The following is a 7,818-nucleotide window of genomic DNA, read 5'->3' as shown; positions in this document are numbered from 1 at the left end:
ATCATTATATGGGTTAAAGCAATCAGGTCGAATGTGGTATAATCGACTAAGTGATCACTTGATGAAAAAGGGATATGTAAATAATTCAATATGCCCTTGTGTTTTCATTAAGAAAACAACATCCGGATGCGTAATTATTGCTGTATATGTTGATGATTTAAACATCATTGGAACGAATAAAGAAATTCAAGAAGTTGTGTCATACTTGAAGGAAGAATTTGAAATGAAGGATCTTGGAAAAACCAAGTATTGTCTGGGTTTACAAATTGAACAAAAAGAATGTGGAATGTTTGTTCACCAGACAAATTATACAGAAAAGATCCTTAAACGTTTTAATATGGATAAAGCAAATCCTTTAAGTACTCCAATGGTTGTTAGATCATTAAACATAGAAAAGGATCCATTCCGTCCATGTGAAGATGATGAAGATATTCTTGGTCCAGAAGTACCATATCTAAGTGCCATCGGTGCCCTTATGTACCTTACAAATTGTACAAGGCCTGATATATCTTTTGCCGTGAATCTGTTGGCAAGATTTAGCACATATCCAACAAAGAGACACTGGAACGGAATTAAACATATATTCCGTTATCTACGAGGAACGACAGACTTGGGACTTTTGTATTCAAAAGATGCTAATCCAAGTATAATTGGTTATGCTGATGCTGGATACTTATCTGATCCACACAAGGCACGTTCCCAAACTGGATATGTATTTACTCGTGGAGGCACTGCAATATCTTGGCGTTCTCAGAAACAAACGCTCGTAACAACTTCATCAAATCATGCCGAGATTATTGCACTACATGAAGCAAGTCGTGAATGTGTGTGGTTAAAATCAATGACCCAACATATCCAAATTTCATGCGGATTATCATCTGATGAGAAGCCTGTGATACTATATGAAGATAATGCTGCATGTGTTGCTCAAATGAAAGAAGGATACATAAAAAGCGACAGAACTAAACATATTCCTCCTAAGTTCTTCGCATTCACCAAGGAGCTTGAGAAGAATAGATGTATTGATGTTCGTCACATTCAATCAAGTGAAAATTCATCAGATCTCTTCACAAAGGCGCTTCCTACGTCAATATTCAGAAAGCATATATATAATATTGGGATGCGCAATCTACGAAATTTGTGAAGAATTGTTCGTGTCAACATGAGGGGGAGTTTACGTGACTGCACTCTTTTTCCCTTACTATGGTTTTTATCCCAATGGGTTTTTCCTAGTAAGGTTTTTAACGAGGCAGTATAAAAACACGTAATGAAGACAATCATTATGATCATCATCACAAGGGGGAGTGTTGAAAAATATATTTAAAATGTGAGTATTGAATATTTGAATGTTGAATATTTGAATGTTGAAAATAAGAGTTGTAAATATTGAAAATTAGTGTGTGATGATGTAGGTAATGATGTATTTTATTTTTGGATTATTTGTAAAGATTTCCTATAAATAGATCTCTCATTTGTGAAGAAAATCACAATTGAGCAGAGAGAAAAATATTATAAAGTGTGTAGTTTGGTAAATTTTGAGAGTTTGAGATTTTTACTTCTTACCATAAATTTTTACTTTTTCACAACAAAAATAATCTTAATTTGTTTACTATCTACATGGCCAACAAGTCTCTAAGTTTATTCCTTTCTCTAGCCTTCATTCTTGCTTCAGGTAGAAATTTCACCCCCCCTGCCTCTCCAATTTTGAGTAAATTTATTTATTATTCTTTCTTCTTAACATAAATAAAATATGGAGCAAATTTATTCAGAGTATGTCTTTTGTGAGACGATGTCAATTTTGTCCATATTTACAATAAAAAAAATAATATTTTTTCATTATTTACTCAAAGAGAATATCTGTCTCACAAAATTAACTCATGAGTAAGTCTCACAAAGAGTTTTTAAGTTGAAATAGTATCATAAAGATAACATGAAATTGTCACTCTCTAACGATATTTGGAAGTATTAGTCTTTCGAAATAATAAATCATAATTTCTTTTTCACAAAACCTCTCGTGAGACTGTCTCATGATTCAATTTTGCGTGATAGATTTTATTCGCTACAAGAAAACGCAGCTACTAAAAGACAACTGAGCACCTATACAACTCCAAACAAGAACCTAATAATATTAGCATCATCGTCTGTTACTTTTTTATATATAACAAAATTACTTTCATTTAAAAAAAAGTAAAAAGTGTGTGTTATAACTATAGTGTGCATCCCCAGAAGACACACAAATAACATAACAAATCAAAAACTAGAACTCAATTACAGCTACAACAATACATGGGCTATAACAAAACATGCACCATATCGTTTGAAATCGGTATGGATCGAAAGACGTAAATCTGAATCTTCTTAATTATATCTTCCACCATCGGCGTATCGTCTGTTACTTATTATGATGTATATACATAGGTGAATACCCCATACTGCATAGCTCGAAGCTTAAAATTGATATTTCACCTGCACTCGCACCAAGAACAACGTATCCTTATACGTGTGTGAGTATATTGGGAGTATGTGGAAAGACTTTGAGCGAAGCTAGATGCATACAATTATGCTATGATTACTATACGGATCTTAATCCATATCCACATTGTGACCAATTCCCTGGGATTGATGAGGTCTTTTGTTATTGTGAACACTATTGCTTGTAAATGGCCATGCACCTATATATATTCCATATATACCTCCATAAAATTTAGTTATGTTTAAATAAATTATATATCAAGATGCGATTTAGTTCTAAATATTTCCAATGTTTTAATTATGGTTTTTTTATAGCGCGTAGTTCAATGATTATATAAATGTACTATATTACATAGATATGAGTCAGTCTCACTAACGAGTAAGTTTCTTGTGAGACAGACGATTTCACGAATCTATATATATTAGACGGGTTGATCAGATCAATATTTATAAAGAAAAGTAATACTTTTACGAGTAAGTTTTTTGTGAAACAGACGGTTTTACGGATCTATATCTATTAGACGAGTTGACCAGATCGATATTTATAAAAAAATAATACTTTTGATATAAAAAATAATATATTTTTCTTGGATCGAGTCGGATAAAATATTCATCTTACAAGATTGACTCATTAGATGATCTAATGAGAAATTTTGTGTTAACTAATTACTAAAGTGTATAACTTATTAGTTACTTAGTACCACCATTCACGGTGTTGATGTATTCCAAGAAAAATCACGCCGATTTAAAACCAAAAAATCTAAGAAAAGTGTGTTGTTTCACTAAGCATTTTAAATAAAATTTTCGAAATATTTCTTTGTACCAATCCCATTTCATTCATGTTGCTGAATCTTTACTTTCAACAAATGAAACCAAATCGTAAATTCTTAATTTTAGTTTCGGTTTATTTACAAAAATCGAGGAGACGATATCATTCTAATATTACAACAATATTTTTAACAAAAGAAGATTATATCTCTATTTCTTTGTCTTAAGTCATGCACATATATACGCGTTCGTTAGTTTGGTTTTATTATGGCTGTATATAGGAATGCAATTGCAATGGAAACCACTGTTGCATCAAGAATGACTCAAGTGGTTCGGACCAAGCGACAGCTAATGAAGCGACTTCTTGAATTAGGTTCAAGTGCTCGTTCGATATTGTCACGCCCCGAAACTCGAGATTGACACCGGCGTTGTTTAACAATCACACAATCGAAACAACAAGCCTTTCGTAGCACAGTATAAACCGAACCAGTTTATATATCATAATTTCAATCCAAAGGAAACATTGTCTTTTATAACCAAAATCACTAAACGACAGAAATAAATGCGGAAGCGTCTTACAATTCATTAAATCATAAAAGTCGAAATAAAACCTATTACTAATCTTGTGATTCACCAGCCCCAAAACTGTTCGGACTCTTCGTCCTCAACCTGTTCCTCGGACTTATCTGGGAGGAGAGAGTAAGAGGGGTGAGTATTTGGGAATACTCAGTAAATGGGGGATATTGAACACAGCATAAACAATTTAATAACATTTTCGAAACATACATATACATACAGCATGCTTTTCATAACCGTAACATCGTATTCGTAACATGACAACACTGCGATTTTTCACCTTTAACGGTTTACCGACGTCAGTCCCTAAGTTTTAATCCTCTAAGGGGGCGAGGCCATAAAACGGTTCTATCCCACCGTTTAGGGCCATATGTTGGAATTCCACCCATTTCCAGGGAATCCTCACAGTGTCCACAAAACGTACCAAGATTTTCGTAAAAACGCATAGACAAAACGACGGTACTCGACCGTATTTTTAGACCAAAAACCGAAAATCACATATACATAAAACCGAATTTATAAGCATTTAAAACAGCCCACTTACAGTATGTATTTATGCTAGAAACGTAGGTGTTTGGCTTCGAGAATTGGATCGCTCCTTGCTCTTGTTTGGACAGCGCCTCGGCTTCGACTTTTAGGCTAACTTTAGGACAATATTTGGGCAGAGTTTCGGCTATGGAGAGGTTGCTGAATTTTCGAAATCTTCAGCAAGAGAGTTTTTCGAAATTAGTGTAGGAATGCTAGGCTTTGATGTGGTATTTATAGGTGAGGGAGAGGGAGTTAATTTTGGCACTAGAATCATGCTCAAGATTGGCATAAACCTCACAATATTTGACTCTAATTTCCTTGCCAAATCTCGAAAATATGGTGGCCAAGTGAGGGGATTTACTTCCAATTTTCTTGTAGCTTACTCTTGCATGTGATTATATCCTTAGGCACCACAATATTTATGCACCAAATCTATGGGATTTTCGAAAATTACCACATCTATGCTTTGATTCCTTTAGCCATGCATGGTCTTTACCAAACCTTGGAGATTTCCTTGCATAATTTCGAAAATATGCAATATCTATGCCTAAGTCTCCTAAGTCTAATATATTACCTTCCATCTTGCAATATAATTCCCCAATTCGAAAATATGCATGATTTGCATACTTATATGACTTAATATTGTATTACCAAAGTATTCCCATATATCTCATCCACATACATGTACCCAAAAATATAGTAATAAAATCCTAACATTTCCTTACACATAATTAATTATATTATTGCAAGATTTTCGGTTCTCATAGATATTGACTACTCATTCTAGCTAGAGTAGTGCTATAGCTCATTGAACCAGCTCAAAGATGACAACAATTAAGCTTTACTCGACTCTTGTGAAGCAAAGTATACATGTTATACAAGAAAATGTTTCTCACAATGCCTACCACCTCCCTCCAACCCCACATCGACACACGCTGACATATAACACAACGAAAAAGTAAATTCCGATTCCTTTGGTCAAGTCCAGAAAACATTGTGATACATAATATGTCTCTCTTTTGAATAAATAAAAAGTTCATTGTATTCATTTGATCAACAAACAAGCTGCAAATAAATGGAGTTAGGAATGTTTTACCTCTTGTACCCTATTTCCAGCTCGAGCGAGTAACTTGTATTGATTCTCGAACATAGACGCCATGTACACCTACAAGAATTTAATAATAAGAATTTGATTCCAGTATGCAAACCCACTGAGGTAAGCTATCACCATTTTCCATTGCAGATATGCGAATTTCTTTGACATATCAGCTGTGCAACAAAATTTGGGCAAAAAAATCTGGAAGGCAGACAAATATATTGGTATCTTACCTGAAAAGTCGGAGCCAAACCTGGGCTAAAAAAATACCGGCCTTTCGATACAGATTGTATTCCTTCAAATTGCAGCAATTCTTTGATGAGAGATTCAACATCGGTCCACTAATAAATATAAAATGTCAGGATTTTCTCATCTCGATTCAGAGATGCAACTTATGAAATCAAAATATTTTTTCTATTATGAAGCATGCATTTAGATATAACAACCTATGCTGAATTTTCCTGTACTGCTTCAAGTTCATCACCTAAGGAATCATGATCGCCAACAACAGCCTCCAAGGCCTCAATCAGTGGATCTGGCTGCCATGTAAGCAAATATTAGATCATCTTTTATTTCAATGTAAACTTATTAAACCAATAATATAAAGTCATTGACCATGGAGGAGGGTTACCGTTATTTCCTTCAAAGATAATAAGATACGTTCAAGCAAAAAATCCAGTTGGTGAACTTTGGCATCAATAATCTGAAACCAAGGATACTGATTAGCTAGATGTATAAGGGCATCATAAGAAGATTTGTCACGGAATCTGTTGATTATGTGAGCAGCAATTGTCTCCTTAGTTCTCTATTATGATAATCCTACGTGGCATAATAATTGAAGGGCTGTGAGGCCTGGGGCGAGGGTGCGGCTTGCGGCGAGACAAGCAAGGGTGAAGGGCTGTGCTGGGCGAGGAGAGTGAAGCACGGGCGACGCTGCGAGGGGCGAGAGGAAGTATGGCAAGGCGAGGGTGCGAGTGGGTAGGTGTGAGCATGGTGGTGCAGGGCGAGGGGTGAGGTGTGCTGGCGAGTATGCAAAGGGGCGAAAGGCGGCGCTGCGAGGGGATGTGGCGTGGTGACGCGTGGGCAAGCGGGCGAAGACGAGGATGAGGCGTAGAAGGGGGAGAGCTGGTGAATGAGGTGCGAGGTAAATTCTGTGGGAGATAAATGAAAATGAAGGGAGAAGGGGATCTCTATTTATAGAGGAAGCTCAGACCAAATCTTTCCATTCGGAACATGATCGTGATTTGATATGTTTCCAAACCTGTGGATACTAATGAGAAGCAAAGGAAAAATGCACAACTTGCGCCTTGTAAACCGAGGACAACACATTTATCGAACTTCGAACCTGCGATTCAGTTCGACTCGGGAGGGGGAGACTGGTGATACCCCATAGATGGACCCACTAGGGTTAGCCCAAACCAGATGTGGACCCAGGGTTAGCCCAAACCAGATGTGGGACCCCTAGGCCACCCCCAACCAAGGTGCAAGGCCCATCACGGGCCCAGGTATTTCCATATAAATATCAGGTTCGAGTGTTTAATTCATTCATTCACTATATTATTTTTCAGCAGCATCTTTAGCTGCTATCCACTTATAACCTCAGTCTCTGACTTGAGCGTCGGAGGAGCTATGCCAGGATACCCTCCTAGCCCCCTTCTAACAGTCTTATTCGTGATTTCAGGCTCAGGGTAATTTCGAAAAATGCTTCTGGACTAGTGACACTTGCTGGAATCGAACCCTAAATTTCCCGTGAGTATCAAATTTTTTATTTTTATTTGATAATAAAATGGCAGAAAAGCTTTTATGCAAGAATTTTTTGGCTCTTCCAAATTAAGAGGTGTTGCTCTCGAGACTTTCGTTGCTGTTGCAAGAAGTTTCGGCCACCTTAATTAAGAGGTATTGGGTCGATTTATTCTGTGTGTTCTATCTCTACGGAAAAGATCTTCTATACTTTCTAGTGCAAGTTAGAAGATGAATAAATATTTCAGTCGTGGACCGGATTAGTAGATCGAAGAAAGTTCGTAGGGATATACAACAAGAGCTACGTCCGTTTATACCTATTCTATCAAGGGATGCAAGTTTACACCTTCTAAAACTACTCCCTCTTTTAGTCCTTCAAATATATATAATTTTTTTTATGATGTTCATCAACCGTATCCATCGTTGAGGTGACACTCATCTATTACATATGATGAAACATATCAAAATTGCATATCTAATAGATGAGTGTTACCTCAATGGTGACACTTAGTCGACACAATGAGTGAACATCATATCAAAACTATATATATTATGGGATTTCTCTGAGAATTTTTAATATGGCTCATTTGGGGTATATTTGTAGAAAACTGTAACTTGGCATTGTATTAGTTATCATA

General features: G+C 36.2%; 1 long non-coding RNA gene across 1 annotated transcript; it reads right to left on the bottom strand.

Annotated features, from left to right (window-relative positions):
* Nucleotides 1-5,440: 5,440 nt before the first annotated feature.
* Nucleotides 5,441-6,146, bottom strand: LOC142524704 (uncharacterized). The gene is made up of 4 exons (XR_012814952.1): nucleotides 6,072-6,146; nucleotides 5,887-5,979; nucleotides 5,674-5,781; nucleotides 5,441-5,509 (listed from the first exon to the last, which is right to left on the bottom strand). It is a non-coding gene; the product is annotated as an uncharacterized LOC142524704 (long non-coding RNA).
* Between the last annotated feature and the right edge of the window lie 1,672 nt (nucleotides 6,147-7,818).

Source organism: Primulina tabacum, chromosome 14 (genome assembly GCF_025594145.1).
Source record: "Primulina tabacum isolate GXHZ01 chromosome 14, ASM2559414v2, whole genome shotgun sequence".
Classification (NCBI taxonomy): domain Eukaryota; kingdom Viridiplantae; phylum Streptophyta; class Magnoliopsida; order Lamiales; family Gesneriaceae; genus Primulina; species Primulina tabacum.
This window is presented reverse-complemented; position numbering and strand designations above follow the sequence as displayed.